General features: G+C 36.1%; 1 pseudogene; it reads right to left on the bottom strand.

Annotated features, from left to right (window-relative positions):
• The window catches only part of LOC105506797, a 39,700-nt pseudogene extending 16,334 nt beyond the window's left edge, over positions 1-23,366 (bottom strand).
• Positions 23,367-25,051: the final 1,685 nt, after the last annotated feature.

Genomic DNA, 25,051 nt, shown 5'->3' with positions numbered 1-25,051 from the left:
CCACAGTCTTTCCAGTAAGGTACTTACAAATGTCTATTCATACACATAATGCAAATAAACTAAACATTCAGCAACTTTTTCCTAAAACAGGCAACTCCGTTGGCAAGGTATGAATACTAACAGATGGGCTTCATATATACAAACTTGGTGCTGGGACTCTTAAAAGTCTATAAAGATGTTCACTGTCCTATGTCTTTTTTATGTAACTATCACAGAATTTCCATCACAAATTTAAGCCAACCTATAAGTTCTGCTAAGGGATAGCATTTCCTACCCTTTTTTAATTGGACTGAAAAGTTTTAGTATCTGTTGATGAAGTTCTGTTACAATGCTATTCCTCCCTTGCTTGACCATAAGACTGACTCTCTATATAAACTAGACTCTTGAGACAAGAGTCAACCTCTTTTTTGTGATTCATTTAAATTATCATAGGTAATGTATATTAGAGTAGTAACTCAGCTTTTAACCATCTCCTATGAACATGCTATTGTGTCCTTTCAGGAGCTCCTGATATTTACTGCCAGAAATGACCGTCAGTGCCAAGGGAGGGAAATAATGGCCAATGACAATTTTATTCACCCATTCTGCATTCATTAAGTACCTACTATGTTTTAGGCTGTGTGTTAGTTCTCATGCTCCTGATAAAGACATACCTGAGGCTGGGTAATTTATAAAGAAAAAGAGGTTTAATGAACTCACAGTTCCACATGGCTTGGGAGACCTCACAATCATGGTGGAAGGCAAAGGAGGAGGAAGGCACGTCTTACATGGTGGCAGGCAAGAGGATGTGTGCAGGGGAACTCCCCTTTATAAAGCCATCATATTTTTGTAAGACTTATTCATAATCACAAGAACAGCATTGTGGAAAGACCCATCCCAATGATTAAATTACCTCCCACCAGGTCCCTCCCACATGAGGGAATTATGGGAGCTACAATTCAAGATAAGATTTGGGTAGGGAAGAACCAAACTATATCAGGCTGCAACAAGGTGCTGAGACACTCAGGCTAAGACTCTATTAAAGACACTGCTCTTATTCTTAAGGAAATTAAGGTCCATAAGAGGAAAACAGAACATACATACAAATAAGTGCCTTGAAGTATTATATATAATGTGAAAGATATGCACATTGAGATTACAAACCAGAGATAAACTCCTCTCCATTTTCTGCCCAGTTATTTTGTTGTTAAGGCCTTGATTGTTTTACCTTAAGTTCATTCTCTTAACTGTATAGTAATTCTGGTGAAATGATTGATAGTGACCAATTATGGAATCAACAGTTGTTTTTTTTTTTTTTTAACACGTCAAACAAGAAGCAATACACCTAAAGAAATTTGCCTAGGGAAATTCATGCACAAACTTGAACACATTAAAATACAAATGTGCTGATGTGAGCTAGTTTTTAGCTGCTACTAAGGTGCTATCAGTGTGTCATTTTCCACGTTACTTTGTATTTCTAGCTTGAGGTATGTTGTGTCTGAACTGAGCTCAGAGTTTCCAGTGCATAAACATGATGCATGACTCTGAGTAGTTTAAATATACAGTTCATGCATTCTTTCTAAAATTTTAGGGCTTACTTAAAAATGTAATTCTAGGAGATGGCATATTTGGCTGCAGTGGGGATTCTGATATTTATGATACTATTCTGGGTCATTTGGTTTATTTAAGTACGAATGAGATTTGGCCAAATACACCTCCACTATAATCATCCTTCATCTTCCAGACAGCAAATAAATAACAAGTAAAGATTAATTAGCACCCTCTATGCCTTCAATAGTTTTAATTGCCTTTTCAGTGTGTTCTTTGTGGAACACATAGAAAAATAAGATTCCTCTGGTTTAGTGATGTCACACATTATATTAATATATTGCAACTGCTTAGAAAAAACACTACTCACCTATATAGGGGAGCTGTGTTTTGCTGCACTCAAGAGTAAATAGTTCCAGGCTTGGATTTTTATCTGAGCTATTTTCTCCTGCTTTTAAGGTAAAATGTTGCTACCTTTTCTGGAAATAAATGAAGATAACCCAAATGAGAAGAAGCGAATGCTATTTATTGCAAGCCTGCTGTCGCGTAGGAGTCAGCCACCATCACCTGCATAGCACAGAGATTCAAAGGCAGGAAGAGGAATGGGGAGGCTTTATTGTAAGGGGAAAAAAGAAATTTTTACATATCCTTTTATTGAAATGTGTTGATATGGAGGTGCTGGAGATGACAACTAGGAGGGGGCATCTTACGTGTTTGGTGTGAGGAGTATATCCAGTCTTATCTGATTAGGCCTGGGTTGGGAACAGGGATAAAAATAGGGAAGATCTCAATCCTCAACTAAATTCTGACCATTCTGGGTTGACTGCTGCAGAGGTTGCAGGTCAGAATTCTGTTATAATATATGGTCTGCTCATTGTCCAGCTGTATATTCAATCTCTCCCTTTGAATTCCCTGCCACATTTCTGACATTAGCATCCTATTTTTAGTCTCTTGACTCTGAAGCTTTTCTTACCGATATGGAGGCAATTTAGAGACTGTAAGTACATCCCTCTCCATTATCCTACATAACTGATGGAGTACCCTGGATTTCAGCATAAGTATTTGTAACAAGGAGCATGTGATCTATTATGTAGCACTAACATTCTTTGATTCTAACCCATGTAAGACTGAAAACAAACCAGTTATGGGGCAATAATGGCTTAAGACATTAAAAAATATTTCTCAAATTATGTTCTACCAAACACTGGTGTCATACATGGTATTTATGGATATTGTTTTAAAAGGTGGAGTGTTTTCTGTGTAAGTAATCTTTAATGGGATTCAATGGGTAGTGTTCAGTTTGAATTGGGTTTGGCTGTGTGATAGACAGATTTAAAATTTCTCATTATTATACAAATAAAACCTTACAGTTAGCTTAATAGAAGTAAAAATGGCTTCAGAAAACTCTAAGATGATAGGCTTTCAATTCTAGATTTTAGGCTTGAAATTGTTCCTATGGACTCACGATTTTAAGAATAATATTTACCCTCGGATTTTGCTAATGTGTAGATTTGATCTTTGGACATAGATCTTTTATAAACCAGATTATCCTTGTAAATTTTATTGGTAAACTTAACCATTTGCCCCAGAAAAAGCCATACGCTGAGTCTTACTGATAACTGATTTGGATAATTTAGATGATGAGATTTAGAACTTCAAGTTGATGATATTTAGATGAGGATGGGGTAAATATATGCAATACACAAATTTTGAACTGTTATGGATTCAATTGTGTATATCTCAAAATATATACTGAAGTCCTAACACCTCAGAAAACTAATACAGAAACTGGTATCTTTTTTTTTTTTTTTTTTTTTGACACATAGTTTCACACTTGTTGCCTAGGCTACAGTACATTGGCACAATCTTGATTCACTGCAACCTTCACTTCCTGGGTTCAAGCGATTCTCCTGCCTCAGCCACCCAAGTAGCTGGGATTACAGGCATGCACCACCACACCAGGATAATTTTTGTATTTTTAGTAGAGACGGGGTTTCTCCATGTTAGTCAGGCTGGTCTCAAACTCCCGACCTCACGTGATCCACCCAACTTGGCCTCCCAAAGTGCTAGGATTATAGGAGTGAGCCACCACACCCAACCAATATCATTTTTTAAATCTACAGTTTGTAGATTGTAGATTGGAATGTTGATGTAAAACTAGGTTTATAAACCCATGCATTTAACCTAGTTTTATATCAACATCCGTAGGTGACCATAAACTCTTAGACATTTTATCTACTGTCTTAGTTTCTGTTACCATTGAACAGAATACTATTTAAGAGATGCCAGCTTGGTCTACTTTATTTTCTACAAGCCACTCTTGCAACTTCTCTAGTAGCTGAAAGTGTGCTACCAATTGTTTATTTTAGAAAGTAGTAAACAAATGGGAAATTTGTTTTGTTCATATATTTACCAGATAAACTGAATTACAAAGGCATGCATCTATTGCTTTTGGATCAAGAAAGAATAAGGTGTTAGCAAACAAGAAATGATATTTTCCTTAGAAAAATACAGTAAAACACATTGTAAATAATATCTAATATTGGACTTTTCTGTGATACCACAGACAGCTGAAACAATCCTTTGCCACATATTTATATCTTGGTGGAATCCATGCTGTAAGCTCGCTACCTACCAAACTCTCTAAGGCTGAAAACAGTCTGTTTTTCTTTCTTCGTGTATTAAATCTTATTGTGCCATTTGTTTTGTCACTGGAGGAGGAAGGCAAGCCAAGCAAACAAATGTTGGAGTGAAAGAAAATACATGAATCCATTAAATATTTAAATGGCACTTTCCTCTGTTGACAAAAAACATGAATTGGAAAAAGTATCCAATTCTAGCAGAGTTCCTGCCAATCTCCCCACTCGTGCTGCTGTTTTATCTATTTTCGCCAAATTTTCACTTATGTATTCTTCTCATACTTACCATTTCTCTTTTTCTTTTTTCATATTTTATTTTATTTATTTATTTTTTTTGAGACGGAGTCTCGCTCTATCGCCCAGGCTGGAGTGCAGTGGCCGGATCTCAGCTCACTGCAAGCTCCGCCTCCCAGGTTTACGCCATTCTCCTGCCTCAGCCTCCCGAGTAGCTGGGACTACAGGTGCCCGCCACCACGCCCGGCTCATATTTGTATTTTTAGTAGAGACGGGGTTTCATGGTGTTAGCCAGGATGGTCTCGATCTCCTGACCTCGTGATCCACCCGTCTCGGCCTCCCAAAGTGCTGGGATTACAGGCTTGAGCCACCACGCCCGGCTCATATTTTATTATTCTTTGTTGTTCTATGGTAATGTGCACTACAATTCCATTGTGTATGTACTGCAACTTATTCAACCAGTTCCTCATTAAACTGCATTTGAGTTGTTTCTAATCATTTGCTATTAGAAAAAAATGTTGCAAAGAATCAACTTCACTCATGTCAATATACCTTTTTGAGCATATAAGTTTGATAAAGTTTTTGAAGAGAAAGTGCCAGACTGCGATTATGTATACTTTCAGTTTTGAAACATGCTGTCAAATTGCCTTGCAAAGGGGCTAAGTGAGAGGGGCTGTTTTTTTACCTTTCCTTACATAAACATGTATTATCAAACTTTTCAATCTTTGCCAATCTGATAAGGCTTAATTTATCTCAGAGTAGTTTCGTTGCATTACTCTTATTAGGTACAGTTCAATATAAATGAGTCCTTTGTAATATGAGTTGCAAAGATCTTTCTCAGTTTTCCATTTCCTCTATTTTTGACTATAATAGAATTTGCTAGGCAAAATTTTAATTTTTTATTAGTTTATCAATCTTTTCTTTTATACTCCTGAGTTATGTGTCATATTTAAAATATCTTTAATCCTGAGATTATGAAACATTTTCCAATGAGTTTTTCTAATATTTCTCTAGTTCTGTTTTCTTAAAACTATTTAATATTTAATTAATTGAGAAGTTGTTTTAGATATAATTATTTCTTTCCCTTTGGCTAGATACCCAGTAGTGGAGTTGCTTGGTCTAATGGTAGTTTTCTTTTCAGTTCTTTGAGAAATCTCAATATTGTTTTCCAGATATTATATTAATTTATATTCCCACCAGCAGTGTGTAAGTATTCCTTTTTCTCTGCACCCCCAACCAATATCTATTTTTTTCTGACTTTTTCATAATTGCCATTCTGGCTGGTGTGAGATAGTGTCTCATTGTGGTTTTAATTTGCATTGCTCAGATGATTAGTGATATGGAGCATTTTTTAATGTTTGTTGGATGCTTGTATGTCTTCTTTTAAAAAATGTCTGTTCATGTCCTCTGCCCACTTTGTAATGAGGTTGTTAGGTTTTTTTTTTTTCCCCTTGTTTGAGTTCTTTGTAGATTCTGGATATTAGTCCTTTGTTAAATGCATAGTTTGTAAATATTTTTCCCCATTCTGTAGGTTGTCTGCTTACTCTCTTGATCATTTCTTTGCTCCACATTATCTCTTTAAGTCCCATTTTTTCTATGTTTGTTTGTGCTGCATTAACTTTTGAGGTCTTAGTCATAAATCTTTTGCATCAGCCAATGTCCAGAAGAGAATTTCCTAGGTTTTCTTCTGGGAATTTTTACAGTTTCAGATCTTACATTTACGTCTTTAATCCAAAAAGACACCTGCACTTGTATATTTATCACAGCACTATTCACAGTAGCAAATCTAGGTGTCTATCGATGGATGACTGCATTAAAAAATATGATGTGTATATACCATGGAATACTATGCAGCCACAGAAAAGAATGAAATTATGTCTTATGTAGCAACACAGATGGAGCTGGAAGCCCTTATCCTAAGTGAAATAACTTAAAAACAGAAAATTAAATACCGCATACTCTTCATAAATGAGAGCTAAACAATGGGTACACAAGACACCCAGAGGGAAATAATACACAAGGGGGACTCCAAAGGGAAGAAGGTGGAAGGGGGATCAGTGTTGAAAAATTATTGAGTATAATATTCACTATTCAGGTGATGGGTACACTAGAAGCTTAAACCTCATCATTAGGCAATATAGCCAAATAACAAACCTGTGCATGTACCATCTCAATTTATAAAAATTAAAACAATTAAAAATTTAAAAAGAAGCCAAGTGTGCACCTTGCCACTTTGTCACTGCCACCACTGCTGGCATGTGCAAGCAAGGGTGGATTCCGCTGCTATCGCACTATGAAACACTTTGCTGTCATCACGCATCAGAGTGTAGAAACCAGCAGTCCAGGATTACCTCAGCCCCAACCCAGCACATTGTATTCCTAACCATGAGGAGTTAGAGAACAAAGTTGGAGTCCAAAACAAGTCCCCCAGAATGAGGGCATGTAGTCCAGAAGCTGGGAGCTGAGGGTTGATCCCCTAAAATCTTCCAGAAGTGAAGCCAGTCAACTAAACCCACCCTTATACTACAATCAAACCCTCAAGGTCAACAAATAGAATAAAAGAAAACAAGAAACATCCAAAGGTTGGGAACTTCAAGGATTGAAGTAACATAAGCCCACAAAGATGAGAAAGAACCACTGCAAGAACTCTAACAACTGAAAAAGCCAGAGTACCTTCTTTCCTCCAAACAACCATACTAGATTTCCAAAAAGGTTCTGAACTGGGCTGAGATGGCTGAAAGGACAGAAATAGAATTAAGAATATGGATAGAAAAAAAGATAATTGAGATGCAGGAGTACATGAAACCCAATCGAGAAAGCAAAGAATGAGAACAAAATGATATGGGAACAGACAGACAAAATAGCCAGTATAGAAAAGAACTTAACAACCTGATAGAGCTGAAAAACACACTATACAAATTTCATAATATAATCACAAGTGTTAATATCAGAATAGACCAAGCTCAGGAAAGAATTTCAGCTTTCTGAAAGACTCAGACAAGAGAATAGAGAAAAAAAAAAAAAGAAAAGGGACAAACGAAATCTACAAGAAATGTGGAATTATGTAAAGAGATCAAATCTATGATTCATTGGTGTCTCTGAACAAGATGGAGAAAGTGTGAGCTACTTGGAAAACGTATTTCAGGATATCATCCATGAGAACTTCCCCAACCTAAATAGACAAGCCAACATTCACATTCAGGAAATGGAGAGAACCCCAGTAAGATACTTCAAAGAAGAGTATGCCCAAGACATATAGTCATCAGATTCTCTAAGATCAAAATGAGAAAACAGTATGTTGAAGGCAGCTAGAGAGAAAGGTCAAGTCACCTTGATCACAAACGGAAGCCCATCAGACTAATAGCAGACTGTTCAGCAGAAAACCCACAAGGCAGAAGAGGTTGAGGGCCAACATTGAACATTCTTAAATAAAATAAGTTCCAACCAAGAATTCTTATCTGGCCAAATTAAGTTTTATAAGCAAAGAAGGAACAAGATCCTTTCTAGGCAAGCAAATACTGAGGGAATTCATTCCCACAAGACCTGCCTTACCCACCTGAAGGAAACACTGAATATGGAAAGAAAGAGTGTTACCAAAAACAACAGAAACACACTGAAGTACACAGACCTGTGACACTACACATCACCCACACAAACAAGTCTGCATATAAACAGCTAACATCATGATGACAGGATCAAATCCACATATATCAATACTAACCTTGAATGTAAATGGGCTAAATGCCCCAATCAAAAGACATGGAGTGGCAAGCTGGATAAAAAACTATGACCCACTGGCATGCTGTCTTCAAGAGACCCATCTCACATGCAGTGACACCCATAGGCTCAAAATAAAGAGCTGGAGGAAAATCTACCAAGCAAATGGAAAACAGAAAAAAGAAAAGGTTGCAATCCTAATTTCAGACAAAACAGACTTTAAAGCAACAAAGATCAAAGAAGACAAAGAAGGACCTTACATAAGGGTAAAGGGTTCAATTCAACAAGAAGACCTAGCTATTCTAAATATATATGCACCTAACACAGGAGCACCCAGATTCCTAAAGCAAGCTCTTAGGGACATTTAAAGAGACATTTACCCCCACACAATAATACTGGGAGACTTCAACACCCTCACGACAGTATTAGATAGATCATCGAACTGAAAATTCACAAAGATATCCCAGATCTGAACTTATCACTGGATTAAATGGACCTGACAGATATTTACAAAAGTCTCCATTCAAAAACAGTCAACTATACATTCTTCTCATCACCACATGGCACTTACTCTAAAATTGATCACATAGTTGGAAGTAAAAAAGTGGGCAATGGACATGAACAGACACTTGTCCAAAGAAGATATACATGTGACCAACAAGCATATAAAAACTCAACATCACTGATCGTTAGAGAAATGCAAATCAAAACTATAATGAGATACTATCTCACACCAGTCAGAATGGCTCTTAGTAAAAAGTAAAAAAAAAAATAACAGGTACTAGCAAGGTTGTGGAGAAAAAGGAATGCTTACATACTGCTGATGGGAGTGTAAATTAGTTCGACCATTGTGGAAAACAATGTGGCAATTCCTCAAAGACCTAAAGGCAGAAATACCATTTGACCTAGCAATTTCAGTACTGAGTATATACCCAAAGGAATATAAATCATTCTATCATGAAGATACATACACACATACATTTATTCCATCACTATTCACATTAGCAAACACATGGAATTAACCTAAACGCCCATCAATGGTAGACTGGATGAAGAAAATGTGGAATACTATGCAGCCATAAAAAATAATAAGATCATGTCCTTTGCAGGAAGATGGATAGAGCTGGAGGCCTTTATCCTTAGCCAATTAATGCAGAAATAGAAAACCAAATACCACACGTTCTCACTTACAAATGGGAGCTAAATTATGAGAACACATGGACACATAGAGGGGGAACAACAGACACTGGGGCCTAACAAAGGGTAGAGGGTGGGAGCAGAGAAGAGATCAGAAAAAATAACTAATGTGTACTACGTTTAATACCTGAGTGACAAAATAATCCATACAACAAACCCCCTTGATACAATTTCACCTATATACCCCTGAACTTAAAAGTCAAAACAATTTTTAAAAAGAAGTTGTTTTAAACTGTGAGGTATAAACCCATTTTTTTCCTATATGACTACCATTAATATAAAGAATGTTTATTGATCAGTTCAGTTTTTCCATGTTAGTCTAAAAAGTCGTATTTATCAAAGTATATCTATGTGCATTTGAATTTATTTTTACACATCACTGATCATTAGAGAAATGCAAATCAAAACTACAATGAGCTACCATCTCACACCAGTCAGAATGGCTCTTAGTAAAAAGTAAAAAAAAACATAACAGGTGCCAGCAAGGTTGTGGAGAAAAAGGAATGCTTATACACTATTGATGGGAGTGTAAATTAGTTCAACCATTGTGGAAAACAATGTGGCAATTCCTCAAAGACCTAAAGGCAGAGATACCATTTGACCTAGCAATTTCAGTGCTTTTCAGTTGATTTGTCTATCATACTATTTATGAGTATCACACCGAATTAATGTTTATGGTTTTATATTTTTCTTATAGTACTCTTTCCAACTCTTCTCATTACTTTCCTTTTCAGGTAGTCTAATTCCAAGTAAAAGTTGAAATCTTTATGATATTAAAACTTCTTATCAGAGCACATTATATAGCTTTTCATTTTGTCAATTGTTCACTTTTATTTATTAATAGAATTTTTGCTTTCTTCTTATTGACCTTGCGCTTTCATATTAAGTTTATTCCTAGGTTTTACAAACAAAAATAGTGATCAGTAAATTCTTTCTTTTGAGTTAGTATGTCATCAATTTCTTTCTCTTGTCTCGTTGTGCTGAATAGTACTGCCAGAATAAATCTATAGTGACCATAGTAAATACCTTTGTTTTGTTTTTGCCTTGGTGGGAAGATGTCTTTCATTTCTCAGTTAAGAACAATGTTGTTTTTTTAGATTGAAATAGGTATGTTTCAACGTTATCTATTGCAAGGTAAGTGCCCATTTATTCTTTTTAAAGGAGTTTTAATCAAGAATAACAATACATTTCATCATATGCCTTTTTAGCAGCTGAGTAATCATTGAATTTTCTTTTTTCTATGAATATGATGTATTTCATATATTACCTATCATTGAAACAACTTTTCATTCCTAGTCTTATTGAGTTAATTCATTCAATATTCTGTTGGCCTGTTTTTCTTGTAATTTATTAATACAGCCTACTTTAATGTTAAGGTAGTTTCCTTTTCTTTGTGTGCTACCATTACATAGTACAGTTTACCCTTGAACAACAAGGGATTTTACAGTAAGGTTTATTTATGAGATTTTTATACAGTATTCATGGGATGCTAAACTTGCATATACAGAGAACAGACTTTTCATGCACACAGGTTCCCCAGGACTGGTTGTGGGACTTAAGAATGTGCAGGTTTACGTATAGGCAAGGGTCATGTAACCAATTGCCCAAGTATAGGGAAGCATGACAGTAAGCATGACTTCATGTGTCATTCACAACATTGTTACTTTCCTTTCACAAACAATTTTTGGGGGATAATTTTCATCTTTCATGCTACTCTTTAGTAACTTTTAATTTTTCTTTTATGGTAGCCCATCTTTTCAGACTTATCCTTTTTGAAATCACTTTTATAAATGATATTTTTAAAGAAAATTATCCTTCACGTTTAGGTTTTCAAACTTATTTGCATCGACTTGAAAACGTCATTTTCTATGATTCTTAGAATATCTTCTATGTCTCCATTATTTTTCCTGTAGCATTTATTATTTTAGAGTGTATGCTTTTTCTCCTTTTATTAATTTATATGAGGATTCAAATGTTATACTTATTTTTAAGTGGAATAACTGGAATACATCATTAGTTCACACTTTTTCTCTTTTCTATTTTATTGATTCCTGCCTTTACGTTTATTTGCTAGTTTGGTTTTTTTAAACCTGTTACTAACTTATTGAGTGGGTTTTCTAGTTATTTTAATTTCTTCAAAGATTCTAAGTTTTTCTGAGCATGGTTTTATACATTCCCCTTGTACCTTGTTGATAATTTCAACTTTTATTTTATTGTAACCAGACAATGTTGTTTTAAATAGTTATAATTTATGGAAATTATAAATTTTTGTACCTAATATGGTAAAATATTTTTGGAATGCTCTGTGCAGCTAGGAGAGAAGATATAGTCTCTACTTTGAGTGTGTTTGGGATATGTATGTGTGCATTGTGGGGTTTGGAGAAGAGTGTCAATGTGTTCTACTTTATTGATTATGTGTTTAGGTTTTATAAATCACTTATTTTTTGTTTACTTAATCTATCATGAACTGAAAGAAATAAATTATAATTTTCTGATATTGATGTATTTTTGAATATTTCTTCTTACAAAGATTTTGTTTTTTGATGGTTGACAGTGTATTTATTTAGTGCATATAAGTTCCAAACTGTTATATAGTCATTGCAAATTCCACTCTTTAGCTATATAAAGTAACTTTGTTTCAGTTTTTTTCTGACTTGAACTTAACTTGGTCCTATATTACGATCAAAAGCTTTGTTTTCTTTTTGTTTGCATTTGCTTGATTTATTCTATTACTATTGCTTAATTTCATTATAAAATTATTTTTTTGTTTTCAAAATGGTATAATCACAAAATTTAAAAGTAATACAGCTGGGCATGGTGGCTCATGCCTGTAATCCCAGCACTTTGGGAGGCTAAGGCAGGTGGATTGCTTGCCCGTCAGGAATTCAAGACAAGCTTGACCAACGTGGTGAAACCCTGTCTCTACTAAAAATACAAAAAAAAAAAATTAGTTGGGCATGCTGGTGGGCACCTGTAATCCTAGCTACTCGGAGGCTGAGGCAGCAGAATCCTTTGAACCTGGGTGGCAGAGGTTCCAGTGAGCTAAGATCATGCCACTCCACTCCAGCCTGGGCAACAGAGCGAGACTCCATCTCAGGAAAAAAAAAAAAAGAAAGGAAAAAGTAATATAAGATCAGTACTAGACATAAATAAAATGCATGTTTCTCTGTCTTACTCTTTTCCACTCCCTCTAGTCCAAATACCTTCTTTAAAAATTTAAATACTGTTTTGGTTGACTTCTTAGGACTGTAAACCTTTACAATTCTTTTACTTGACTTCCTATTATATATTAATCTATCTATTGTCCTTCCACTTATACCATTTAAATAATCAAATTTTAGTTCATTTATATTGCCAATTATATACATTTTTATTGTCACATATACTTTCACCTCTGTCACTTAATTTCTAACTTTAAATGATATGTTTTTAATTTTAGCTGTTAAAAATGGATAAACTTGCAGTTTTATACTTCTACTTTTCCTCTCCCTTCCCTACCTCACTTTTTTGGGCTACATCATTTCTTGATTATAAAGGTTTATAAGATATGAATACTGTCACATAACTGCAATTCCCACATTTATTTAAATCTTAACACTGAATTTAATAACAACTAGTTTTTTTTTGTATGTTCAATAATGTAGGTCTGATTTTTCATTCTTTTATCACTGAGTATAAGATTTTTAAGTCATTGCTTATTTTCTTGAGAAATGTTTAAAAGCTATTATTCTACTGTCTGCTGGCAATGTATGCTGTAGTGGATAAATCTGAGGCTGAAAGTAATTATTTTAAATCAAATGATAATTTGATTTTTTTTCTCAGATTCAAAAAGGGATTATGTCTTTTTTTAAAAAAAATCAAGTAACTTATTCAGATAACTGAAATCATTCATTTTTTTCTGATGGCATGTGCGCTTTTCCAAACTGTAAATTGAAGGATTTATTTCTGAAGAGCTTTATTGTATTATACATTTAAATGTATTGTATTATATGTTATTTTTTATTGTCATTGTTTCTTTTTGTCAGACTGATTATATGTACATTGGATCTCATCTGCCTTTCTTCTGTATCTATCGTTTTCTTTTATTCTTTTAAATTCTTTATCGAATTCCATTTCGCTTTCCTGGTTTTCATCTTTCCCCCATGTTCCATCCTGTTTAGCAGTATCAATGATCATTTGTGTTGCTTCTAATTTCTCCCTAAGTTCTGTGATTTTTCCCCTTCCATTTTCTGAGATCTGCCAGCCCACCTCACATTTAATCTTCTTCCGTTGTCTTGTTACCACTCACCTGACTTTCTCTGTTTTTGTTTAGTGTTCTAGCTTCAGAGTCAGATTGACTAAATTTTTTTAAATCATGGAAGGCATTTTATAATAACTTTTGTCTGGTCTGTAACAACCATTTGCTGGTGAGTATTCTTTGCCTGCCTCTTATTTTTGCTTTTCCAAACCCCTTCTCTTCCTGTAGTATCTTGGTTTAGATCTCATTTTAGCTTCTTTTAAAATTATTCATCAGTTTTTAAAATCAGCTTTTCTTTAAACAAATCTTCACCAGGAGTTTGCATGAAAGAAGAGTCTAAGGTTGTATTGCAGACTGGCAGGAACTGTAATCATGACCTACTATTTATTCTTTTATGCTTTACTTCTTCGCTAGTGGATGAAGATAGCCAATTCTATACTTGTTCATAATGTAAAGTCTCTCTCTGCCTCTTGTTTCATCAATAGACCACCTCCTGCAAATATCACTTGTTTGAAAGAGCCTTTGTCTGTGCCCTGAAACTATCTTCCTAGCTTGTGCACAGATTTTATTACTACAAACAAGAAATTTTGGTTTAGCAGCTCTAGATGTGTCATTTACCTTTGAGACTTATATTTTGCATTTATAGGGATAATCACCCAATGTGAACTTTCTCTGATTCAATTTGCACCCCATTTAGAATACCAATGCTTGGAAACCATTCCAAATCCTTTCACATTCAGAGTGTTAGATGGTTTATATTTTAATAAAGTCATAACTATAATGCAAGGATACCTCAGGTTCCAGACTCGGCCATATATCATAACTGTGAACCACCTTTGACCATCACCCCTCTTTTCAGAGTTTTGAGTGATAAAGTCTCCACCTTCAAATCCAAATGTTGGCCCAGTTTCGGCTCCAGGAAGTTGACCTGTCTTTCAATGGAAACCTTTACTTTAAAAAACTCAGGAGCAGAAGCAAAGAATGAAAAGTCTTAGACAGATATAGCAAGAAAGAAACTCCAAGTCTAGGAATAAAGAGCCTAGAAAGTCCATAGATGAAATTACTTTAACATGTCAATTTAGCAAAAGAATAAGATGCTATTAGGGCATGGAGGAGAAAAAAGATTGGTATGTTGTTTCCAATTTCTGAAGTTTCTTAATTCCTAGTTAAAAATCAATAGTTTTATAATCTGGTATGAAAAAATGGGTCTTGCTCAGAAAGACTCAGAATAAATACAAAAATAATTTTAACCTGTTTTTCTAGAGAAAGTTCCACTGTGCTCGTAATTTTTATGGTTTGAAAGAAACAATAATGGCTCTTTCTAAATTTATCATATATCCACTTGGATGCCAATGCCAAAGTGAGAATTTAAAATGTACGTAGTCCCTAAGCCTAAGTTAATGACATAAACAAGAAGTAAAGTCAGTGATTTAATGGCACATGCAGTTCTCATATAGGAATTAAGGTTGAAGTAAAAAATTCTTTTTGGTCCACTGTTGTATTGAAAGTGGTTGCCAGAGGAAATTTATTTTATGTGTTTCAAAATCTGTTATTAATGGCACTAGGAGTCCCTTTAGTCCAATTAAAACCTGTGTTTATATTTTCCATTAGCTGAAGTTGTTCCCCAGTTTGGCATTAATTATCACAGCCATGTAGCCAGTATCCAAATTTATTGTTGATATATTCTTTAGTTGCTGTATCTTAAAATTGCATATAGAAATATGTTTTATAATATGTATAAAATATATATATATACACACATCAATTTGCTTCAGTTTCTGTATGTCCAGATATATAGTTCTAACTATATTCTACAGGTTGAGTAGACTAGGAATTGGATTATATATTTTAACACAATTCATTGTGGTAATTAATACATTTCATGGAAATATGAAGTAAATAAATTTACTACCTAAGGTCAAGTCCTCCCTCCTTTCTATTTGTATGCAGATTTTATTCATGTACATTTTATTCTAATAAAATTAGCCAAACTGAACTACATTTTATTACTTTCTTAGAAATCTGTTATACTAATCATAATGCAAATAATTAATCTTTACTCTGTTACGAGACAAATTTTTATTTTTTATTTTTAGATGGAGTCTCACTTTGTCTCCCAGGCTAGCATGCAGTGGCATGATCTCGGCTCACTGCAACCCCCGCCTCCCGGGTTCAAGTGATTCTCCTACTCCAGCATCCTGAGTAGCTAGGATTACAGGCATGTGCCCCTATACCCAGCTAATGTTTGTATTTTTAGCAGAGATGGGGTTTCGCCATGTTGGCAAGGCTGGTCTTGAACTCCTGACCTCAGGTGATCTGCCTGCCTTGGCCTCCCAAAGTGCTGGGATTACAGGTGTGAGCCAGCATGCCGGGCCTAAAAAATGTTATTTGTTTAATGTGTAACTACAAATGTGTTTCTTTCACTCTATTTAGAATGAATTCAGTTTAAATACAAGCCATATATACCAAATCTAAGTGCTTTCTATCTATGACTTATTTTAAGGTTCTAAACATTTTCGTGATGTGTTCGTTAAAAATTTTAGAAGAATCCATGGTTGAATGAAATGTAACCTATATAATGGCACTTTTAGTGACTTGCTAACTGGAATTTAGTTCCCAAGAATGTTACCCACATTTCTAATTCCTATTAGAATTATTGTACTATTCTATTAAAATAGTACAATAATCAGTCAACATATGTTTTTTGAGCACTTATTGAATACAAAACATTCTTCTTGGCATTAGGGATACATCAATGAACAAAACAGAAAGAGTCTCTCCTCGTAAGAAGCTACATCCTAAGGGAATGACTATGAATCCTTCTGACTTGGGTAAGAAGTGCACCCCAACTGATTATGGGCAGTGTGAACCTGGGCTGACTGGTCACTTAGCAGTTCTGACCCTCAGCCTCATCATCTATAAATCAATCTTAATACTTACCTCATATGCTCACACTGTAAAGGTACGTGAAGATTAAATTTGATATTGTACACAGGGCTCTTAGCACAGTACCTGGAACATATTAAGGGCATGCCATGTTCTTCATGTCCGTATTGATTTATTTTATCCTGACAGTTAACAAAGGTTTCTGAATTGGAAGCAGACTGATTACTTACTGGTGATCTTATCATCAGTTTCCCATCCCCAGTCCTCCATAGAGCAAAATGATGAGGGTAGATATTTCCTGAGAATGCAAATCAGGATTTGTACACAGGGGAGAAAGAAGCCTTGCAATTATGAACCTCAGAGCTTATAAAGGAGCTAAACAGCTACCCCTTCTGCTTCCTAAGAAAAACAGAAAAATTTTCGGTCTGGGATGTAAACAAGTCTTCTCTGAGACAAATACGAGAAGGTCCTTAGGTGTTTACAATTCTTTGAAACATGAACACATGGCTCTGAAAGAGAAAAACCTGTACATCGACCCTAGATATTTCACTGGTTGTAGCTTTCAGGGCTTTCACCATTCACTTATCCTTTCAGTCAGGTTGCCAATTATTTTTGCTCAGAAAGTCATGACCATGCAGAAACATAAAAACGTTCACATCGTTTTTTGACACTACTCAATAACCATGAATGATTACTGTTGTTATCGTTATTTGTAGCAACCACAGCCTGAGAACATGAGTATATTTCATGCCCCACTCTCCCAAGGAAAGGAAGAGGAGTGAGGGCTTTGGGGAAATAACACATTCATTGCAAAATAATGGCATTTACTCTTAGGATCTCTTCCTTTTCTTTCCTTTCACTTTAAGTACCTTCTCAAGAGTTTCTCTGCACAGTAAGGCTCCTTAAACTTTATTTATGGCAAGCAAACTATAATACATTTGTTTGAATTAGTTCACTGTATTCATTGCTAATGGGTGTTCTGTGCAATAGTAGTCAAAAAATATGTTTTTTGAAAAAAGTTTTTGGGTCAGATACGTTTGGAAAAGCTGGTAGAATATATCTCCCCTCTTGGATAGTCACAAGACACAATACCATGCTACATGTTTTAAGAAATTCTGCAGAATGTTATTTAACTCTTTCTTTTTAAAAACTCCAAGTACTAGAAGAACAACTTAAAGAGATGAATTTATAGCGATGGGTGTCTCAGATTCTTAGGCAGTTGGATAGAAGAAATAAAGTTGATGATAGGGTTTTCTAAGCATCTCTCAAAAATGACTTGACATAGATGAACACCAATATAACAAAACTTGATGTATATATATATTATATATTATTGGGGGACCACCCTCCAATATTTCAGTGTAGGTTATTTCTATGTTCCATAAGTATCGGCTGGCTGAGAAATAAAGAGTACAAAGAGAGGAATTTTACAGCTGGGCTCCCGGGGGTGACATCACATATTGGTATGACTGTGATGCCCACCTGAGCCTCAAACTAGCTAGTTTTTTATTAAGGGTTCAAAAGGGGAGGGAGTGTAAGAACAGGGAGTAGATCACATGCTTCAAAGAGCAAAAAAGGAGAACTACTGACAAGGAGTCCAAGAAAGATCACAAGGCAAAGGGCAAAAGCAGAATGACTGATAAGAGTCTATGTTCAGCGGTGCACGTATTGTATTAATAAATATCTTAAACAACAGAAAACAGGGTTTGAGAGCAGAGAACTGGTCTGACCACCAATTTACCAGGGCAGAGTTTTTCCCTACCCTAATAAGCCTGAGGGTTCTGCAGGAGACCAGGGTGTATCTCAGTCCTTATCTCAACCACATAAGATAGATACTCCCAGAGCGGTTGTTTATAGACCTCCCCGCAGGAATGCATTCCTTTCCCAGAGTATTAATATTAATATTCCTTGCTAGGAAAAGAATTTAGTGATATCTTCCCTACTTACATGTCCATTTACAGGCTGTCTGCAAGAAGAAAAATATGGCTCTTTTTGCCCACCCGCAGTCAGACAACTTATGGTTGTCTTCCCTTGTTCCCTAAAAATTGCTGTTATTCTGTTCTTTTTCAAGGTGCACTGATTTCATACTGTTCAAACACACATGTTTTACCATTAATTTGTACAGTTAACACAATTATCACAGTGGTCCTGAGGTGACGTATATCCTCAGCTCACAATGATAACAGGATTAATAGATTCAAGTAAGACAGGCATAAGAAATTATAAAAGTATTATTTGGGAACTGATAAATGTCCATGAAATCTTCACAATTTATGTTCCTCTGCTGCAGCCTTATCCGGTCCCTCCATTTGGGGTCCCTGACTTCCTGCAACAATATATATACTTATATATACATCTATATCTACATGATGTATATAATTATCTATATCTATATGGTGTGTATCTATATCTAAGATGTATATATATGTGTGTGTGTGTATGATGTATATAAAACACCTGTGTTCCAGATTATATAGTTAGTATTGGGCATACAATATGGGGATACAAAGATGTCTTATGAAACACAGCTTTGCCCTTGAATATCTAATGTGTCAATAAGATCTGTCCTGAAATGTTAATCTAACCTCTATAGATAACGATGAAGTCTCAGGACAATTCTATCTTAAGCTGTATTTTTAACATTTGTGTTTAGAAACTCAGTCTCTTTGTTTTATTGGGGGATAGAAGGAAAATCTAATTTCTACCAAATACTTTAGAAATCCCTTCTCAAATATCCTAATAAATTTCAGCAAATCTGTAAGTTTATGACCTTCTCAATCTCTTCTACCTCTGAAGGAGCAATGGTCCTGTCCCCTTGTTCCATTTTTTCTTTTTTTTTTTTTTTTTTCTGGTGTAGCAGAATGCACCATGACAAACAATTTTAATGAAGGGATGGCAAAAAATTTCTCTTTGTTGTAGTTTTTATTAAAGTTTTTCTGTGATTGTTTATGTTCTCAGTTAATGGAGTATGCAGAAAATTAATATAATTTGCTTCCCTTAGTTATTAATTCAACAGTTATTTATTGAGCATTTAGTAGGTGTTGGGCACTGTGCTAATTACTCTGCTTTCATAGTATAAAAGGACAGAGTCTCAGGGCTTAATAAGCTGAGAGTCTATTTGAGGAGACAAAAAAATAAACAAACAATATGTGGCCTAATAAATCAATGATAGGACTATTTTCAAGGCACAAACGGAGAACAAAGGAGTCACAATGAACCCTACTGCTGGCTGAGAAGAGAAAAATGAGGTTAGTAAAACATCACGTGTCCATAACTCAGACCTACGTTACTTTTTTCCTGCCCATTGCTGTTGCTAAAATGAAAAGACAATGGGTCCATATTAGTATATAAATCATCTCCATTATTTCAATGGTACATAGCACTGTAACCTCCAGTCACCTGCTGGTCCTAGGAATGTCATTCTTTAAATCTGTGTTTTAAGATTAGCATGCCTACCTCATCAGAAAACCTGACAACATCTACTTTAGATTATCATCCTATGACTTTCAATAGAAGTGATAACGCCTCCGATATTTTAAAGCCTATTTACTCTAGAATCTCAATTTACATTCAGGCAATTTAATGTGGCAGCATGAATATATGATATGCTGAGGACTATCCCTGGGATGATCATGAATGGTCTTAAAATGTTTTCTACCACCTCTTAAAGAGATGTATTACCTTGGCATTTCAAAATAACAAGAAAACTTTAAACACACACACACACACACAAATAGGAACAGCAGAACAGAAAATGCAGTTAATCAAAAGGAAATAATACCACCTAATTAAAAAGTATCTTTTAGTTCAAGCCTATCTAGAAAGTTACTAATGGAGCTAGATAAGCATAATTGTAAGTTAGAACAAGAAGAAACCTGATGGTTAACTTTAGGAGGTGATTTTAAGTCCCTTGGATAAAGGGCTGCTATAGTTTGGGTGGTAAGTCTAATCAGATGTGGGCAGTCAATCAGATTGGCTTATGTGATCCCTGTTCTGCTCCAAGCAGGTAGCCATGTGACCCTGGGCAGGGCACTTGAACTGGGCAAAGTGAGGAGCTTTGATTTAATTGAGGGTTTCACTAGCTCTGGAATTTTTAATCTGGCAACAAGGAGTTTAAGAAAATCCTGAACTCCCAAAAATTGTATGAAAATTCATATTAACATACACATGTGCATATTTTTCAGGGAGTCACCAAATTACATTAGATTATTTCCATTTGCCAAAAGATTAACAATCACTGAACCACATGATCTCTAGCACTGCCTTGAGTCTATAACATTTTAAGGTTCTGTGATTTTTACAGTGTAATATTTTGGTCACATTTTCTCAGGGTATAGAAAATATATGGAGTGAACTGGGTCCGCTGAAACCACTGACCCTCTTCCAGCCCTGAGTTGTCATTTATTTGCAGGGTGGGGGCAGTATTCGGTATTTTGTTCTGCTCTAGGAGTTTGGAAAAGTGAACACAATAGCCACAAGCCCTTTACTCATTTCCACTGTGCCGATTTCACGATAGTTACGTGTATGTTCAAAAATCATAGGCCAGTGTTGTTAGTACTCATCTATAAGAGAGTTACAAAACTGCTGTACCAGTCCATTTTACGCTGCTCATAAAGACATACCTGAGACTGGAAAGAAAAAGAGGTTTAATTGGACTTACAGTTCCACATGACTGGGGAGGCCTCGGAATCATGGCAGGAGGTGAAAGGCACTTCTTACATCGTGGCAGCAAGAGAAAATGAGGAAGAAGCAAAAGCAGAAATCCCAGATAAACCCATCAGATCTCAAGAGACTTATTCACTATCACAAGAATAGCATGGGAAAGTCCGGCCCTCATGATTCAGTTACCTCCCTCTGGGTCCTTCGCACAACATGTGGAAATTCTGGGAGATATAATGCAAGTCGAGATTTGAATGGGGACAGGGACAAACCATATCAACTGCTCTGAGGACAATTCTACTTTTTCATTACAGTTGTTTTAGATATAAACACTTCTTACATTTACGTATCCAACACAAGTTCACATTCCTCAGTTTTTCAAAAGGCTGCCTCGCTTTTAAAAATGGTAAACACCAGTAACGGAATTATAGTAGAACCCATTACTGGCTATATACCAAAGGATTATAAATCATTCCAATATAAAGACACATGCACACATATGTTTATGGAAGCACTATTCACAATAGCAAAGACTCAGAACCAACCCAAATACCCATCAATGATAGACTGCATGAAGAAAATGTGGCACATATATACCATGGAATACTATGCAACCATAAAAAGGATGAGTTCATGTCCTTTGCAGGGACATGGATGAATCTGGAAACCATCATTCTCAGCAAACTAACACAGGAACAGAAAACCAAACACAACATGTTCTTACTCATAAGTGGGTGTTGAACAATGAGAACACATAGACACAGGGAGGGGAACATCACACACTGGGGCCTGTTGTGGGGTGAAGGGCTAGGGGAGGGATAGCATTAGGAGAACTATCTAATGTAGATGATGGGTTGATGGGTGCAGCAAACCACAAGAGCATGTGTATACCTACATAACAAACCTGCACGTTCTGCACATGTATCCCAGAACTTAAAGTATAATGCTAATTTGAAAAAAACACAACTTAAGCCAAAGGGGGAAAAATGATTCCATAATAGGTGTTTCTTGTTTTCCACACTCCACATGCATGCCCAACTCTCAGACTCACAAGTATCCTGATTTCAAAAGCAGTCTCTGGGCTACTTCAGTATAAGCCCCTAGTCTATACCAGCACAGAACAGGGCCATTACTTTTGAAATTAGATACGTCCTCAGTCCTCTACTCTGTCCCATGGATTTCAAAGAGACTTCTGGGCAGGTTTGCACGTATTGCAGGCATTGGAGGCAGGGAGAGGCAGGGGGAGGATTTTGAACTACTGGGTTGTAGCACATATGTGAGGGTGTATGTGAGGCACAGGAAAGAACAGAGAAGAGAATGTATTTTTGTATGAATTCTGCATTCAAGAAAAATTATCTTTGCTGCACTTGGTTAATTTCTCTTTAACTCCTTTTGGTCTGCCAGACACAGTACATTTCTCTCCCAGCATCTTCTGATTTTGCAAACTTCTCTCTGGGTGCAAAATCTCTCATTGACTCAAGATGTTTGGGTTTGAATCCATTTAAATATCTGTCTCCTGTAGCTTCTTCCCCTGTGCTTGCGAGTGGGCTCCTGTTCTTCTTACTCTTATTTCCTCACTCAAATACGTTCTACCTAGATGACATCATTTTCTCTGCTGCCCTCTCAAATGGCAGGCTGTGAGTTATAATGGAAAGGCTAGGGATTCTAAAATACATTTTAAAAGCTCTGGTTTGGAAAGCTAATTCTTCCATTTTTAAGCTTCGTGATCTTCAAAATATTTTATAACTACCCTGAGTTCATGGTAATAAAACTCCAAGGCAGAGTATATATATCAATTCTGGAGCTCAATTTTCAATATGTCTACTTTTCTAATAGGGTAGGAATGAGGGGCATCTTTATACCCCTGTATCTAACACAAGACCTAGAACCCAATAGGCTATGAGTGAACATTTGCTGACTGAGCGAATAAGCCTTATTTTTTTTTTTTTGGAAGCTAGGAATAATCATGCCTGTGAGGTTGTTGTGAGAAATAAATGAATTCATTCTTTCTTTCAGCAAATATTAATTGCTGCATATAAATCAGTAGGCCTAGGATACAGTGGACATGCAATACATATTTATTCTCTTTTTCCTTTCTTTCTCCTTTCCAAGACACACGATAGGAGGGTACTGGATGCATCCTCTTCCTTCCTCATGCCAATACTGGCCTATCAGACTGCTCCCTTCCTTCCCCCCGAGGGAAGTAAGCACATATCATTTGTCTGTGGTCAACCGCAAGAACTGTGCTTACCTGGCACCTCAGCTGTCATGGATCAAGGACCTGCTTTCATCCTTCCCTGTGCAGGACAGTTCCCCAGGTGGCCTTGGACCGATCCAATTCTCCCCTGTTTCTCACTTGTAGCTCCCAAGAATAACTGTGGAATGTGCTGAGAATGCAGCATCCTGTGGTAAGAAAGGAGGTGCTTGGAACAGCCAGGGAACAGGATGTCTTCCCATGCTTTAGCCCAGGGTGTCCTGTGGCTCTGGGGTACAAAACCCAGGGCAGGCTGCTTTGTGAGATGCCTCAGCTGTGGTACAAGTGGAGCATGTACAGAAGAGACTCCATCTATCCCAGACAGTTTTCCTGAGCTGGGGAACTGTTCCCTGCTGCCTGTCAGGAATAAACCCACTTCATATAACTCATGTGGGGGTGATCTGTCTCATGGACTTAGACAAAGCGGTAACCACTGTCCAGTGACAGTCAACCAGCTTCACACCTGCTGCTGTTACAGCAATGCAACAGTGAGACTGGAGTCCACACTTCAACTTGGAGTCAGGGCACATTGGTTTGAGTTGGTTTCTGTGATTCTATGAAAATAACTTCTTCGGGACAAACTTTTACATTCCTTAAAACAAGGAGGTTGGATTAGTTGATTTCTCAGGTGCTTCCTCTTTTACATTATGGAACGAATCTAGTGCTTCACCTCATAGACTACCTTTATAGTATTTGCTTTTATTGCAAGTATTATTTCTTTATCTCAATGGAAAACTTCTATAGGAAGAAATTTGGACAGATATTTCTATATCTCTCACATGCCCAGAATACTTTTAATAAAGTAAGAGCCCTAATCCTTATTCATTCATTAACAAAATGAATAAGAATTTTTCAGATTTATGTAATACCCTGTAGGGCTTAAAACATCAAAGATACTGCATTTGATCAAGATTCAAACATTCCATTTGGGGCATTTAAAACATTATAATGTAATGTATTCCACTTCTGTCAAAATATTTAGAGGTAATTATATTATATATATGTCATTTTATACCTAAAATCAAACATTAAGAATTCCATTTACTTCCCAGTGGAGATCTGCACAGGCACAAAGTTGATCACCCTGGAATTCATTTTCTGAAAGACATATGCCTTTCTTATAAAGATCTATCAGTTTTCCAGCAACAAAGTTTCCACATGGTGAAACTGAAAGTTAAGCTCTGGGGAAAAGTATTGTGTAAAATCTGTAGAAGATAAACCGAAACAAAATAAAAGAAATATAAAGCCCAACTCAAAGCCACCAGGAGTTACAATCTCCCCTGTGTGATTTAAACTGGACATCCTTGGGCAAAGTCGACATGTTTCAGCCTCTCTTTCATAATAGCAAATCCTATGCAGGGTAAAAAATAAAGCTGTCTGTGATGAAGCTGCGCTTTGCAGAGACCAGGGTAGTGCCTATCAGCTCAATGACAATGCTTTCTGCCCCAGCACAATAAATTGTTCCAATTTTATGGCCTTCTCTTAGGTTGAAGCCTACAAAAAAATAGCAAAGCGTCTTGAAATGAGACTTTGTGTGGCTCACTCCAGTGCTGAGCTCCCGAGATCCGGAGCATCACTCTCAAAGTGGTGAAGGAAAATAAGACAAGAGAAGTTGCAATAAAGAACCTGAGTGCTTAAGCATTCTGTCCAAGTTGTTTTCCATTAAAGGTAACATTTGATACCATTCGTCTTCAACTTCCT

The sequence above is a fragment of the Colobus angolensis genome, unplaced genomic scaffold, assembly GCF_000951035.1.
Source record: "Colobus angolensis palliatus isolate OR3802 unplaced genomic scaffold, Cang.pa_1.0 Scaffold14, whole genome shotgun sequence".
NCBI classification, from domain to species: Eukaryota; Metazoa; Chordata; class Mammalia; order Primates; family Cercopithecidae; genus Colobus; species Colobus angolensis.
This window is presented reverse-complemented; position numbering and strand designations above follow the sequence as displayed.